The sequence below is a fragment of the Denticeps clupeoides genome, chromosome 14, assembly GCF_900700375.1.
Source record: "Denticeps clupeoides chromosome 14, fDenClu1.1, whole genome shotgun sequence".
Classification (NCBI taxonomy): domain Eukaryota; kingdom Metazoa; phylum Chordata; class Actinopteri; order Clupeiformes; family Denticipitidae; genus Denticeps; species Denticeps clupeoides.
Window position 1 is genome coordinate 21,609,348 of NC_041720.1, and position 16,342 is coordinate 21,625,689.

Genomic DNA, 16,342 nt, shown 5'->3' on the forward strand with positions numbered 1-16,342 from the left:
GGGTGCAGAGCCCTAAAAAGGGATCTGTAAGTGCTTTAGCCTTTGAAAAGGCTTTTGGGTTTAAAAGTGCTAAAAGGTGTTGGGGCTAAAAAAAAGAAAAAAGGCGGGAAAACGTAACAAAGACTAAAAATACCTCTTAACTTACTTTGAAAAAAAGCTGACAAGGCAATGTAAAAAACTTCATTTTGAAAACGTTTCTCAATAGCTGTAACACCTGGTTTTCACAGGCAGTCTCCCATCCAAGTACTAACCAGGCCCAAGCCTTCTTAGCTTCCAAGATCAGACAAGATCGGGCGTTCTTCTGCTGGTATGGCCGTAAGCAACCTCTGCTTGAAAATCTTGGACTTTTAAACAAAAAGGCGCTTGAAAACATATCAAGGAATAAAAAACTTGCCTTTGACTGTCAAAAACATGATGGAGAAAAGGCAACAAGTTGGAGTGGTAAGTTTTTATTTGCAACACAACAGAGAAAGTGCACCGCTCCCAGAGGCACTGCAATACTGGGTCGATGCGTGGAGCGGATGGAGCAAGCTCCTTTGCCGACTCCCTGTTCTAAAAATCCGCTTAATATGTAGTCCCCCGCTGGGGGACGTATCAGATATTAAACTGATAAGAACAGATTTTTTTTTTTTTTATCTCATGATCTCTTTATTCAAAATTCCATCACATGTTAAACAAACGCACACCTTCACAAACCAAAACATTTACATAAATACATCAAACAAGTATCCTTACTAAAATTACAACAAAAACAATTAAGACTCTTGCTTTTTAAGTCTTAAGATTTAAAAGTGCCTTAAGATGTCATTTTAATTTTAAAAACAAGATAAAACCAAATTAAAAAGGAATGAACGCATGGCCTCTTTACATGTATAAAATCTACATACCATATATTGGTATCCAACCAAAGGCAAAGGATCTCTCCTGGCCTATCCCCAGGGTACTACTGTTCTCACTTCAGGGTGTCCTCGCTGTGTGCTGCTTAAAAAAGCCTCCTGAAAACAAAACACTCACCTAAATAAGTTGTGAAAGGGGACCAAAAGGGAGACCCCCTAAACGGTCCCTAACCCCACCACCACATCACACAATAGGTTAGATAAATATATAAAACCATACAAGGAAATAAAGGACTTCTCAATGACAACGTTCTCCATGTACAGTGCATATATGTATATATTATTAGTGTATTATTTTTCAGTATAAATAAATAACCACACAACAAAAAAAATAAAAATAAAAAAACACACACACATTATATAAAACACTCACCATTAATAAAACCACACACTTTAAAAATTGTTAAATGCACACAGTTCTAAATCATCATTGCTGTCCATTAAAATGTTCTTTTTATATATTTACCTAATCATCCACACTAACACCCATAAATAATAAACAAACCCACCGTTCCCACACATTAAGGTGAAATAAAATGCAATCTTTTTTACTTTAAATTTTTTACAATGTAACTGCAGCCACTTTTTGCCACCGAGGACAAAAAACGAGACGATGGTCCCGGACGCCAAACAAATGACTGCCGGGCCACAAGCCCAGACTGGAACACCACCCCAAAGCAGCCTCCCTGCAGCACAAGCTAGCGACGTCCATCCCAATCCCGAACACACAATCATCCCGAACTTTACCAAAAGCACCCTGGGGAATGAGGTCAATCCATTCATAAAAATTAAAATTATAAAATTATAAAATCCCAGCCATAAAACCCTTTTTCACCCAACCACCCCACCCGCCAACTCCATCAGTCTCCGGAGACCCTCGTCGATATAATCCAATTGTTGCTTTTCTTCCAAATCTCCTCGGGGTCCTTCCTGAGACTGACCGGAAAGGGGTGGAGCAGGTGAAAATCCGACTCCCTCTGGCGGTAAAACACTTGCTGCCGGCATGGTGTTGCTTTCTCGGCCTGTACTTGGCAAGGCCCTGGCTGGGAAAAGGGCCTCTACTGATACTTCAGCCTCCCTTCTGCTTTGCTTAACCGTAAGATTGTTTTTACTTTCCCCTTTTCTTTTAGGGGGCCTGGTTGCCAGGGTCTCTGGAGCCACAGCCGACCCTGTCTCCTTGGTGGGTGGAAAGAGCTGGTTCCCCTGCGGCTGACTCCGAACCTCTTCAAGGAAAGGGGAATCAACTAAAGCATCTGAATACAGAGGTTTATATTTGGGGCAGGCCCGGGCCAGATGATCGTCACCGCCACATATCCTGCAGCGGCGTGGCCCGGTACAGTCTTTGGCCATGTGGCCCTTGTCCAAACAGTTCCTGCACCTCATGTTTGTGCAGGCGTCGGCTGTGTGGCCCCTACCCAAGCAAAGTCTACAGAAGGGAGGCTGCTGTGGATAAAACAGGTATCCTCTGTTCCCCTCGATATTAAAATAGCCCAGTGGGTGGCACAACCCGTCTGGAGCCAAGGGATCAGAACGCAGCCGGGCCTGGAACTGGCGTCTCCCATTCCATATTCCCAGCTCGTCCCGCATCTCCCGATGGCCAGGCTGAAGATCGACAAACTGCTGTAGATATTTCCTGACGGTCTCTGCAGGTAGGAAGGGGTTGAAGACGTGGACGGTGATAATCTTCTTATCTGCCCACCAGAGTTGTTCCATTGTGTATTCCTTCAACCCCTCCTCTTTCTTGTCTCTGCATGCCTCCAGCATGGTCGTAAAGCTTCCATCGGCGAGGACAGTCACATCAACGAAGCGCTGGGGACCATTCCTCTGGACACAAACAATGTCACTTGCCTTCAGGCTCAGGACTCCGAACAGGACCTCCCTGATAAATGGAACTCTCTCAGGGAAGCCCTGGGGGTCTGCTCCCCTCCACCGGAACCTCAGCGTGTTCTTCATCCTCGTCACTGGCACTTCGGTGGAGGTGCTGTCTCTGTTTTGAGACCCCCGGTTGTCCGGAGCCCTGGCCTCGGCCTGGTGGGGAGCGGGCACCTCTGCAACAGAATTTTCTTCCTCCATGCCTTCTGCTGCCTCTAAAACTTGCTGCTTAACCTCCTTCTCTTTTCTTAACTGGCTCAGCTGGTCCCGCTCCCGAATGGTCCCCAATTCCTTTTTCCTCGCCGGCTGGGCTTTAGCTGGAGGCATGCTACCTGCTCGTGCCGCCAGGTCTTTCGTCGTCGTCGTATTCTTCCTGGCCTTGGCTCCCGACTCCATCTTCGGGGATGGGGGGGTGCAGAGCCCTAAAAAGGGCTCTGTAAGTGCTAAGCCTTTGAAAAGTCTGTTGGGTTAAAAAGTGCTGGAGCTAAAAAAAATCTATCTCAGTGGTGCCCCATACACCGCACGACTCCCACCGAGAACTGATAAGAACAGATCATGCTCTTTATTGAAAATTTCATACAAGACAAAAGTATGACACATAAAACAAAACATTGTTAAATTAAAACCTTCATATATAAAACACAATAAAAAAGCAAGTTTTCTAAATTACCAATAAAATTCAATAAAGAGTCTTGCTATAAAGTCTTAAGATTTCTTTTTTTAAAATTAATCTTAAGATACTTTTAAAAACAAGATAAAACCATAATAAAAACCCCATGGCCTCATAAAAATTAAATAAAAAGACGGAATGCACATACCGCAGCTTGGGATCCAATAAAAGGAGGATCCCCCCTGGCCTGTCCCCAGGGTGCTACTGTGCTCGCTTCAGGGTGTCCTCACCGTGTGCTGCCAAAAAAATCTCTTAAAATATAAAACACTACCTAAATCAAAAGTGAATAAGGGACCCACCAAATGGTCCAATTCCCACACCACAAGTTGCACAATAAGTTAAATAAATATATAAATCAATACAAAAAAAAAAACAAGTTAAAGAGCTTAAAATGATGAAATTCTCCATGTACAGTTTTTTTTTTTTTTCCACACCAAATTCAAAGTCAAAAAAGTCCACACAGTATGAAACAATCAAAATAGTAAAATCACACATTAAATATATAAATAGGTGCACACGTTTTAAATCATCACATAAGTCCATAGTTATTATTATTATTATTTTTTTTCCTTTATATGTTTACTTAAATAACACATCAAAATAAATTTTTTAAATCAAATGAATACACCAAAACCCTCACCCTAATCTGAAATAAAAGGCAGTCGCTTTTACTTTTTGAGCTTTTTTTGTGTGTTTTAAAAAAAAAATGCAGCCACTACTCGCTTTGAGGACAAAAGGACAAGATGGTCCGGACGCCACAAAAAATGGCAACTGGACTACGAGCCCAGAAGGGCGTGCCACTTAAGAGCAGCCTCTTCGTAGCCCATGTTGGTGACGTCCTTCTCCATCCTGAAGTCGAGTTCAGCCCGGATTTTACGGAAGACACCCTGGGGAGTGAAGTCCGTCCCCCTCCGGATGAGAGCGGCCCTCGCATCCCAGATGGAAGATTTGGTAATGCTAACGACCTCCCACACCCGAAGGGATGTTGACCCCACCGGTCCCAGCGGCCATCCGTGTAGGATCTTCTCATACGTCAGTACCGTCTGCTGGTCTAGCTTTCTGCACAGGCTGCCAACCAGACGCCAAATTGCTTTGGCATGCCCACAGTCCCACATAACGTGTCATATGGACTCGTCGTTGTTACACTGGGACTGTGGGCACTTGGGGTGCCTGGTCAGTCCATGCCTGTGCAGGACCTCTCTTACTGGCAGCTTGCCGTGGAGGCAACGCCAGTTGAGGTCTTGCAGACGGTGATCTAACTCAGGTGGCTGAATCCTGACCCAAGTGCCTTCCTCAAGCCCCAAAAGGGCTTGAGTACCCCTTGTACTGAGCAGAGTCTTATACAAGACCCTATGCTTCAGCAAGGCTTCACCGAGACCATCTGCCTGGATGGACTTACCCAGGCTAACAGCATACCTGTAGTGGGCAGGCAGCGTCTCGGCCTTGGGAACAGCGTTTGTCCACAATGGGCACAAATGGCGCATCGGGAAACTCAGCCACAGACGTACGAGGTATTGGTGGGGGTGCTCATGAGGAGCAACCAGACGGCGACAAAGCTCAGAGAGGTAGAGGCAATCGAGTTTAAGAGGGATGTCAGGTACATCTCTCCCCCCCTCCTCCTTCCTCAGGTACATTACTTCACGCCTCACATACTCATACTTGCCCCCCCAGATGAAGCTGAAAACATCCTTTGTTAAACCCCGTTTCATAGCACGGGGAAGGGGGTACACCTGTGCAAGGTAGAGCAATGTGGGCAGAATGTCCACCTTTAACACAAGTACCTTTTCGAGGAAGGAGAGGGACCTCCCCTTCCACAACCCCATCTTCCGTCTGGCCTTAGCCAAGCGTTCTTCCCAGTTGGCCTGGGCCGCCCCTTCAGACTGGAAGAGGACGCCCAAGACTTTAAGAGGGCCTTCACATTGGGGTAAGTCCCCGAAAAGGTCCTCCCTGCCCTTCCAGCCACCAAAGTACTTAACCACCGACTTTTGAAGATTAAGTGCTGCGCCGGAAGCTCTGCCGAACGCCTGGACCAGGTCCAGCGCCTGACCGAGGGACCGGCTCGAGCATGCAAATATGGTGGTATCATCCGCATACTGAGCCAGTTTAACCCTTAAACCACCACTTCCTGGAAGCAGCAGACCATCCACTGTGGGACTGGCACGGATGGCAGCTGCCAGGGGCTCGATGTAAAGAGCATATAAGAGCGGCGAGAGAGGGCAGCCCTGCCTCACCCCGCCAATCTGGGGGATCCAAAAGCCGAGTGAGCCATTAAGGCACACCCGACTGCCCACCTCCCGGTAGAGGGACTGGATCCACCCTATGAACTTTGCACTGATCCCCATTCTCTCCAACACTTTAAACAGAAAGCAGTGGTCTACACGATCAAACGCCTTCTCTTGGTCTAAACTGACCATTGCGAGGGGGATCTGACGATCCTCCGCCCATGCGATAGCATCCCGGATCAGGTGTAAATTCCAGAATGCAGATAGTCCAGGGACACCGCATGTCTGGTCAACATGAACCAGACTGGTCATAACTTTCTTCAGGCGCTCAGTCAGTATCTTCGCGATTAGCTTTGCATCAACGCAAAGCATGGTCAGGGGTCTCCAGTTGGCCAAGTCAGCTTTATCGCCTTTCTTGTACAACAAGGAGAGCACACCTGACCTCATGCTTTTTGTCAGCTTCCCTTGGCTCAGCACCTCTTCAATAACCATAAATAACTCTGGTCCCAGGACATCCCAAAATGAAATATAAAATTCCACTGGGAGTCCATCCAGGCCCGGAGTTTTACGGCGATTCATACAATGAATTACCTTGGTGACTTCTTCTAAGGTAATGGGAGCCTCTAAGCTGCCCCGGGCATCACTAGGAAGAACCTTCTCTAGCTTGGCCAGGAAACCTGAGCCCCCAACCGGGTCTGTACTCCGTTTGTTAAAAAGTTGTTTATAAAACGAAGTTGCAACCTCTAGCATCTGGGATGTGTCCGTGAGAGACTCCCCATGTTGGTTGCGGAGAGTTTCGAAACTTTTCTCCGCTTTGGAGTCTCTCACTTTATTGAAGAAAAATGCAGTACATTTTTCATTTTCGTCCAACTTTTGACACCTGGCACGAAACAAGGAGGTTTTGGCCTGCTGCTCATGCAGCTGCCGCAAACGATCCTTGAGTTCCGTGGCCCTACCGGGATTAAAAATCCCCCCATTGTTAAAATGAGAGTACAGTTCCTGTAGCTCCTCCTCTAAGCGTGTGATACGCCAGCGCTGGGAGGCTCTGCGCTGTTTTGAATAGTTGATGGTAAGGGTCTTGATTTTACTCTTGACCCCTTCCCACCAATCTATCACAGAGGAGCCTGGATCTCTGTACTCGGTCCAAAGCTTAAACTGGTCCAGAAATAACTCCCTGTACTCCTTCTCTTCTAAGAGAGAGATGTTGAATTTCCAGTAGCCAGGACCATGGGCTGGGGCATCGATAATAATCTTTGCCTCCAGCATCACATGATCCGATGGCCACTGGGGAGACAGGGAGACCGCTTTTTACCGCATGGGGGGTGCTGCTAAAATGTAGTCGATGCGACTACAAGAGCCACGGGTATTGTGCCAGGTCATTCCCAGATCACTAGGGTTGCAAAACTTGAAACCGTCAGTAAGGTTAAAATTACGCACAAACTTAATAAAATGTGGAATACTGACATCACTTTTCCCTTCGAGGAAGATGTTGAAGTCACCCCCAATGATGAGATGTCTGGATGTTAAACAAAAGGGGACCAACTGCTCTAACAGCTCTATGCGAGAGGTGGCTTTCACTGGAGCGTAGACGCACAGAACTCTAATGTGCTGCCCCCTCCATGTGGCGTCCACCCCCAACACCCTTCCGGGAAGAACCGTGAAGGGGCTTACACTTTGAAAGGCATGGTTCCCAAAAAGGATTCCCACGCCTGACGAATGGACGCCACCCACACTCCAGTGAGACTCACCCAAGTTCCAGTTCTGGGTGAATATGGCCACATCTCGCTGGTCCCGGAGGTGGACTTCCTGCAGTAAACACAGGTCAAAGGGAGAGGATGCCAGTTGGTTAAAAACAGCTGTGCGTTTTACGAAATTTTTCAACCCTCTGACGTTCAATGTTAAAATTTTTAACTCGGCCATGGGGATTAAATAAAATTTTTAAAATGAATAAAAATCTTACTAAAACCATAAAACCCATAAAATAGTAAAAAAAAATAAAATGATAAAACCCCAGCCATAAAACCCCCCCTTCACCCAACCACCCCACCCGCATACTCCATCAGCCTCCGGAGACCCTCATCGATAAAGTCTAATTGGAGTTTTTCCTCCCCATCCACTCTGAGTCCCTCCTGAGGCTGACAGGGCAGGTGGGGAGGGGGTGGTGGGGGCAAAACTCCCACTCCCGCTGGCGATGAAGCACTTAATGCCAGCGGGATGTTGACTTCTCGGTCCTTACTTGGCGAGGCCCTGGCTGGAGAAAGGGCCTCTTGTGGTTTTTCAGCCTCCCTTCTGCTTTGCTTGTTCATGGTGTCTTTTTTTATCTCCCCTTTTCTTTTGGAGGGTCTGGTGGCCGGGGTCTCTGGAACAACAGCCGACCCTGCACCCTTGGTGGCTGGAATCACCTGAGCCCCCTGCGGCTGACTCCGGACCTCTTCCCGGTGGCGGTAATCCACCAGAGCATCCGAATAAAGAGGTTTGTATTGGGGGCAGGCCCGGGCCAGATGGTTATCTCCGCCGCAGATCTTGCAGCGGCGTGGCCCGGTACAGTCTTTGGCCATGTGGCCTTTATCCAGGCAATTCCTGCACTTCATGTTGGTGCAGGCGTCGGCTGTGTGACCCCTGCCCAGACAGAGTTTGCAGAAGGGAGGCTGCTGCGGGTAAAAAAGGTAACCTCTGTTCCCTTCTATTGTGAAGTATCCCGGTGGGTGGCACAACCCGTCTGGAGCCGTGGGATCGGGACGTAGCCGGGCCTGGAACTGGCGTCTCCCATTCCATATGCCCAGCTCGTCCCGCATCTCCCGATGGCCAGGCTGAAGATCGACGTACTGTTGAAGGAATTTCCTGACGGTCTCTGCAGGTAAAAAGGGGTTGAAGACGTGGACGGTGATGATTTTCTTATCCGCCCACCAGAGCTGTTCCACTACGTAATTCTTCAACCCCTCCTCTTTCTTGTCTCTGCATACCTCCAGCATTGTTGTAAATCTTCCGTCGGCGAGGATGGTAACATCTACAAAGCGCTGGGGACCATTCCTTTGCACACAAACAATGTCACATGCAGTCAGGCTCAGGACTCCGAACAGGACCTCCCTGATAAACGGGACTCTCTCAGGGAAGCCCTGGGGGTCTGCTCCCCTCCACCGGAACCTCAGTGTGTTCTTCATCCTCGTCGCAGGCATTTCGGTGGAGGTGGAGGTGCTGTCTCTTGTTTGAGACCCCCGGTTGTCCGGAGCCCCGGGCTCAGCCTGGTGGGGAGCGGACACCTCTGCGCCATCCAAGCTATCTACTGTCTCCATTACCTTCTGCTTCACCTCCTTCTCCTTTCTTTCATTGCTAGACTGGTCCTGCTCCCGAATGGTCCCCGTTCCCATTTTCCTTGCCGACTGGGCTTTGGCTGGAGGCATGCTACCTGCTTGTCCCGCCAGGTCTTTCGCCGTTGTCGTCGTCGCCGCCATCTTCTTTCTGGCCCTGGCTCCAGACTCCATCTTCAGGGGGGTTCAGAGCCCTAAAAAGGGCTCTGTAAGTGCTTAGCCTTTGAAAAGGCTGTTGGATTAAAAGTGCTAGGTGTTGGGGCAAATAAAAATTATCTCAGTGGTGCCCCATACACCGCACGAATCCCACCGAGAACTGATAAGAACAGATACTACACTTGATCTTAGCCAAAAGGCAGAGAAGCGATAACCTGAAAAAGGCGCCGTGGCGTGCCATTCTCGGAACGTGTGCGGTATTTGCTGGATGGTGCGCGTATACGTAGCGCACAACACACCACGTTTTCTTAAGTATTCTTTGAACCCATCGTGTAGCTCTGTCAAAACAGAGCCCCCAAAAATATTGTGAGCTTGTTGACGCCCCTTTCCACGGAAATCTTTAGTAAAAGGCGAAAGATTTGTACGTGATGAAGAGAAGCCCAAGCGACAACAACAGGGCCGTAAAGGTGGAGAGTGTCTCTTGTGTGTTTGGTGCTGACATCAGGGTGCGTCGCACCTTAAGGCCGAGGGCCGGACAACCCCGCCTAATCAATTCAGCTCCACCCTATTCCACAGTTAAGCCAGTGAACGACTGTCGAACGATTGTCACAGAGCAGGCACGGACACGAAAACCAAAGAGCAGCTTGTAAAAAAAAAAAAAAGAAGAAAAAAGGCGGGAAAACGTAACAAAGACTAAAAATACCTCTTAACTAACTTTGAAAAAAAGCTGACAAGGCAATGTAAAAAACTTCATTTTGAAAACGTTTCTCAATAGCTGTAACACCTGGTTTTCACAGGCAGTCTCCCATCCAAGTACTAACCAAGCCCAAGCCTTCTTAGCTTCCAAGATCAGACAAGATCGGGCGTTCTTCTGCTGGTATGGCCGTAAGCAACCCCTGCTTGAAAATCTTGGACTTTTAAACAAAAAGGCGCTTGAAAACATATCAAGGAATAAAAAACTTGCCTTTGAATGTCAAAAACATGATGGAGAAAAGGCAACAAGTTGGAGTGGTAAGTTTTTATTTGCAACACAACAGAGAAAGTGCACCGCTCCCAGAGGCACTGCAATACTGGGTCGATGCGTGGAGCGGATGGAGCAAGCTCCTTTGCCGACTCCCTGTTCTAAAAATCCGCTTAATATGTAGTCCCCCGCTGGGGGACGTATCAGATATTAAACTGATAAGAACAGATACTACACTTGATCTTAGCCAAAAGGCCGAGAAGCGATAACCTGAAAAAGGCGCCGTGGCGTGCCATTCTCGGAACGTGTGCGGTATTTGCTGGATGGTGCGCGTATACGTAAGCGCACAACACACCACGTTTTCTTAAGTATTCTTTGAACCCATCGTGTAGCTCTGTCAAAACAGAGCCCCCAAAAATATTGTGAGCTTGTTGACGCCCCTCTCCACGGAAATCTTTAGTAAAAGGCGAAAGATTTGTACGTGATGAAGAGAAGCCCAAGCGACAACAACAGGGTCGTAAAGGTGGAGAGTGTCTCTTGTGTGTTTGGTGCTGACATCAGGGTGCGTCGCACCTTAAGGCCGAGGGCCGGACAACCCCGCCTAATCAATTCAGCTCCACCCTATTCCACAGTTAAGCCAGTGAACGACTGTCGAACGATTGTCACAGAGCAGGCACGGACACGAAAACCAAAGAGCAGCTTGTAAAAAAAAAAAAAAGAAGAAAAAAGGCGGGAAAACGTAACAAAGACTAAAAATACCTCTTAACTAACTTTGAAAAAAAGCTGACAAGGCAATGTAAAAAACTTCATTTTGAAAACGTTTCTCAATAGCTGTAACACCTGGTTTTCACAGGCAGTCTCCCATCCAAGTACTAACCAGGCCCAAGCCTTCTTAGCTTCCAAGATCAGACAAGATCGGGCGTTCTTCTGCTGGTATGGCCGTAAGCAACCCCTGCTTGAAAATCTTGGACTTTTAAACAAAAAGGCGCTTGAAAACATATCAAGGAATAAAAAACTTGCCTTTGACTGTCAAAAACATGATGGAGAAAAGGCAACAAGTTGGAGTGGTAAGTTTTTATTTGCAACACAACAGAGAAAGTGCACCGCTCCCAGAGGCACTGCAATACTGGGTCGATGCGTGGAGCGGATGGAGCAAGCTCCTTTGCCGACTCCCTGTTCTAAAAATCCGCTTAATATGTAGTCCCCCGCTGGGGGACGTATCAGATATTAAACTGATTAGAACAGATTTTTTTTTTTATTTATTATTTTATTTTACATTACAGAAAATCATCTTTGTTTTACAAATTACATTCCAAAAAGTTGAAAACACAATAGCCATAACAATTTCTATGTTTAACTAAAAAATTAAAAAACACAAGTAGTAAAAAGAAAAATTCAATAAATAGCAATTAAACGAGAATTTAGCACATTTTTAGTTGTCTTTTAAAATCTTTTCTTTTCTCTGGCATCATGTCGGGGTAGCGAGGGTTGGTGATCCCAGTTCCTCCCACCTCAGTTCCAAGCACTCGACTTGCCTCTTTTGGGCTCAGAGGAGATCCTCTCCCTTTTGGCCCGCTGCTCCTGCCTGTCGCCTGGATGCTGTAGGGGGGCATCTACGAGCGGTCAGTCTGGGGGCGACCGGGACCTTCCTGTGGTTACCCCGGCTTCCTCCTCCGGATGACGACGTGCGGTGTACGCCCTCAGTGACGCCTGGACTAGCTGCTGTTCCATCTGAGGCGTCGCCGTCACGCGTTTCCCCACCAGCAGGTTTCTGGAGGCCCATATAGCATCTTTGACACTATTCAGGGTGCACCAGAGCTTTTGAAAATCTTTCCTGTTCAGTGCTTCCATGCTCTGGCCAACCCCATAAACTGCCTCCCAGCAGTCTAGTGTTCGGGCCTCCCCTGCTGGCAGGCCCGGGCATTGTAGGATTCCGGTTCTGGCCCACAGGTCCCTTGCCACCCCACACTCCCAGAGAGCATGCCACACCGTTTCGGTGGCGCCACACCCTGGGCGTGGGCATTCTGCTGTCCTTCCCATGCCCCGGGAGTGCATTACAGCCCTAACCGGGAGGATCTCATGAGCCGCCAACCACGAAAGGTCTTTGTGTCTGTTCTGGAGTCTGGGGCAGGCCACATTGCGCCAAACCTTCTCTGCTTCCTCTGCAGAGAGGCCGCGCACTGGGATCACCTCCTCCCGACCCTGCACAAGAGAAACAATTTCTTTACTATTTGTAAGTGTTAGAATGTTCTCCTTCTCTATGTTATGTTTCTTTAAAAAGGTTTTAATAAAAACATATTGGGGGGGCAAAGTAAAAGAAACAGGAGTTGTGTGGTCTCTTGGCATCAACTTCAGGTGTCTTAGATACGATCCCATCCAGAACCTGACCATGGCCGCGGCTTTATCTTCTTTGGCGGGGTTTGTTGCATACTTAAGATGTAGGGCAGTGTACTTACTTCCAAAGAATAAGTAGGGGTCTGGGAGGCCCTTTCCTCCTTTCTTTTTACTTTTTTTTACCTCCATTCTTTTCAGTCTTTCCCATTTAGACCCCCATAGGAAGTAAAACACTGCCCTATCCAGGCTCACCAAGAAGACCCTAGGAGGAATAAAAACAGAAGACAACAATAAAAGCAAAGGTAAAATCACTGCTTTAATAATTAAAATTTTCCCTTCCATCTTCAGACTTCTCAGAGCCCAGAAACCAAGTCTGCTCTTTACTTTTCCTAAAACCTCATTCCAATTGTCCCGTCCTCCCCCTTCTTTATCAAATTTAACCCCTAAAATTCTCAGATTTGTTTGTTTAAAATCCACGTCCATCTCTGTTGGTATTCCCCCCCACGACCCAAAGAGCTGGGCCTCAGACTTGCACCTGTTGAGCTTTGCTCCTGATGCCTCTCCATACCATTCTGTCAACTCCAAAGCTCTTTGGGCCGATGTGGCATCTGTGCTTAAAAGAGTCACATCATCCATGTATAAAACGCACTTTGCAGTTAACCCACCTGGTAAACTCAGCCCGCTGATCCATTGGTCCCTTCGCAAGATCTGTGCCAACGGCTCAATGCATGCCACGAACAGGAGCGGAGATAGCGGACACCCCTGACGAACGCCAGAACAAATGTCTATTGTTTTGGACAAAACCCCATTAACCAAGATCTTGCTATTTATGTCCCTGTATAGCAATTCCACCCATTTTAAGAATTTGCCCGAAAACCCCATTTTTCTCAGTACCTGAAACAGGTACTGGTGCGAGACCCGATCAAAGGCTTTTTCAAAGTCTAAATTTAATACTAAGAGCCTAATGTTTCTGTCTCTCGCATAACAGATGGCGTCTCGGATCAGTACTAGGCTGTCCGTTATCTTCTTCCCTGGGATGGCACAGGCTTGGTCTGGGTGGATCAAGTCCTTTAAAACCATTGACATACGTTGTGATAAAATCTTACTAAAAAGTTTGCAGTCCAGGTTTAAAAGTGTAATTGGTCTCCAATTTCGTATGTCGGTTTTATCTCCATTTTTACCCAACAGGGTCACGATTCCTCCTCTAAAACCATCAGGTAATCTATCTAAATTTGCAAAGTCTTTAAAAGCCATTAAAATGTCTCCTGCTAAAATATCCCAAAAGGTTTTATAAAACTCGACAGGGAGGCCATCCTCACCCGGCGACTTCCCCAGTTTAAAACCTTTCAAAGCACCCTGTAATTCTAAAAGAGTAAAATCTTGATTTAAAGCCGTACTTTGATCTCCCAATTTTTTTCCCACCGCCTGTAATACCTCTTTCAGGACTTCTTCATTAATATCCTTTGATTTTTATAGGTCCCCATAAAACTGTTCAATTTCTTTTAAAATGCTTGGTGTATCTTTGAATGTATTACCATTTTCTTTTAAAACTGTAATTTTTCCTCCTTTCGTCATTATTTTCTTAAAAAAATATCTCGTGCATTTTTCTCCCTCTTCTATATCTCTTTCCCGACTTCTCATAATGACCCCTTTACTTTTGGTTTCTGCCAAGACCTTCATTTGTACTTTAGTTTCTTTTATTAATTCCTTGCAATTCATCCCGCTGTTTAAAAGGTTAAAATATCTCTGCAATCTCTTTTGCAGCCCGTTCATTTTCCTCGTTTCTTTGTTTTTCTTTTGTTTGCCTTTAAATTTAAAGAAGAGTCTTGTTCGTTCTTTCACCATCTCCCACCATTCTATTCGTGTCTCATAGAAATCTTGGAGGGACCTCCAGAGGCCATATTGTACTCTGTACTCTGTAACAATCTCCTCATCCTCCAGCAGGGAGCAGTTCAACTTCCACAGGCCACCTCCAACAGTCACACCTGTGGATAATTTCAGGGTGCATGAAAGCATAAAGTGGTCTGAAAAAAAGAGTGGGGTTAAAATTGCTTCATTTGGAGAACAGTCTCTAGTAAACATAAAATCAATACGGGAGGCTCTTGAGTAATCACCACTTACCCAGGTGAACCCATTTTCTCTGGGATGAATTGCCCTGTAACAGTCAATCATTTTAAATCTCTAACAATTCCTTGCAAAAGAATAGATGTTTTATCGATTTTAAAATCTTCTCCCCCTCCTTTCCTATCTGTTTTAGATAAAACACAATTAAAATCCCCACCTACCATTAATGGCACCCTCCCGAGCATGTGGACCTGTAAATCTCTTAAAAGGTTATAACGTTTGTCTTTATCATTAAAACCATAAACATTTAAGACCTTAAAATCCCTATCTAAAAATGTCAGATGTGTTAAAAGCACTCGTCCTGGTCTTACCACTGTGCTACCTTTTACCTCAATGTGTGGGTTTTTACATAAAATAGCAACCCCATCTGCTTTGTTTTCATTTGAGCCACTCCATATGGATGGCCCGTGTGCCCAAAGGTTTTCCCATTTCTTATATGATTTTAAAAAAGGCAAGGAGCACTCTTGTAATAAAATTATATCTGCATTTATGGTACTTAAGAAGGATAAAATACTCTGTGCTCTAACCATTGACTTTATGCTTCTGACATTTAATGTTGTTATTCTGATAGTCATTTTTTAAGGTAAAATTAGACTTTGCTTGCATCAGGAGGGTCTGTGTATTAGTTAATGTTGTACGACACTTCCTCTTCTTTAATTGTTAAACATTTAGAGGACGGTGTAGAGTCCCCCTCTTGTTCTACCTCTGGGTTAAACCTTACCTGTTGTGTCCTGGGTGTAGATGATTTGAGTTCTACCCTCATAAAGGACACTTCATGAGGGGAGTTTGCCGGCCACTGGTTGCTTCGGTCCCCTGATGACGAGCTTCCTGTTCTCTGCGATGCCCTCCATCTTTTCTCCCCTGTTTCCAGGGGGGATCGTGCTGGTCTTTTGTTCGGTTGAGCGTTGGGGGGAGTATCTTGTGATTCACTCTCCTCCCCCTGACACTGACATAAACCCGACCTTGTTGGAACAGATGAACCCTCACATACTTCTTCTCCCCTCTGTACTGGGTAAAGTTCCTCCTCCTCCCCTTTTCTATTATCTTCTATTGCTCCTACTTTCTCTTTGTTTCCATTTCCTTGATCTCCACCCTTTTCTCTTTGTTCCCCTCCTCTCTTTTCATTGACTCCACCTCCTTCTTGTTCTAGACTGCCCTCTCCCTCATTTCCCCCGCCCCCTTCTCTTTGTTCTGTTCCCGCCAAAACCTCTGGCTCCACCCCTTCTTCTACTTGCCCTTGCTGTCTCGTAGCCATTTTTGCTGTTTTTAACTTGTTCACAAAGGATTTGGGGCAGTCCCTGTAGAGGTGACTGGTTTCCCCACAGAGGTTACACTTTCTACTATTAGTACAATTCTCATAGCTGTGCCCAATTTCTCTGCATTTGCCACAAAATAACTTTTGGCATGCCTCTGCCAAATGTCCCAATTCCCCACACTTTCTGCAAACCTTAGGCATGCCTTGGTAGTAGATGTGGCCCCGATTCTCCCCCAACACTATCAATTGTGGTATTTGTTTCAGGCCCTGGTGTGCGCTTGGATCTTCCCATTGTTGAATGGGAATCCTCCAAGCGCAGGTCCAGATGCCATCCTCGTCCACCACTTTCATAGGTGTACCTTTTACTGAGCAGAACCTCCCTAGCCAAACACATATATCTTCCCCTGTCACAGTTTCATTAAACATTCTTACAACCACTACTTTCCTGGAGATATCCGACAGTTTCTCTACCTTGAACATAGTAAACTGTTTTTTAACATGTTCGAAACGAACCCAAAACTCTCTTAACAAATTTGCTGTTCTT

At 46.3% G+C, this 16,342-nt stretch overlaps 4 non-coding genes and 4 pseudogenes across 4 annotated transcripts; all 8 read right to left on the minus strand.

Annotated features, from left to right (window-relative positions):
• Window positions 1–203: 203 nt before the first annotated feature.
• Window positions 204–321, minus strand: LOC114763895 (uncharacterized; annotated as a pseudogene).
• Window positions 322–467: 146 nt separating this feature from the next.
• Window positions 468–664, minus strand: LOC114763941 (U2 spliceosomal RNA). Its single transcript, XR_003742429.1, has one exon. It is a non-coding gene; the product is annotated as a U2 spliceosomal RNA (small nuclear RNA).
• An 8,545-nt stretch (window positions 665–9,209) lies between these two features.
• On the minus strand, window positions 9,210–9,336 carry LOC114763949 (uncharacterized; annotated as a pseudogene).
• A 122-nt stretch (window positions 9,337–9,458) lies between these two features.
• LOC114763976 (U5 spliceosomal RNA) lies at window positions 9,459–9,572 on the minus strand. The gene has a single exon (XR_003742454.1). It is a non-coding gene; the product is annotated as a U5 spliceosomal RNA (small nuclear RNA).
• Window positions 9,573–10,161: 589 nt separating this feature from the next.
• On the minus strand, window positions 10,162–10,352 carry LOC114763913 (U2 spliceosomal RNA). The gene has a single exon (XR_003742406.1). It is a non-coding gene; the product is annotated as a U2 spliceosomal RNA (small nuclear RNA).
• A 123-nt stretch (window positions 10,353–10,475) lies between these two features.
• Window positions 10,476–10,589, minus strand: LOC114763955 (U5 spliceosomal RNA). Its single transcript, XR_003742435.1, has one exon. It is a non-coding gene; the product is annotated as a U5 spliceosomal RNA (small nuclear RNA).
• Window positions 10,590–10,914: 325 nt separating this feature from the next.
• LOC114763896 (uncharacterized) lies at window positions 10,915–11,032 on the minus strand (annotated as a pseudogene).
• A 146-nt stretch (window positions 11,033–11,178) lies between these two features.
• LOC114763947 (uncharacterized) lies at window positions 11,179–11,409 on the minus strand (annotated as a pseudogene).
• Between the last annotated feature and the right edge of the window lie 4,933 nt (window positions 11,410–16,342).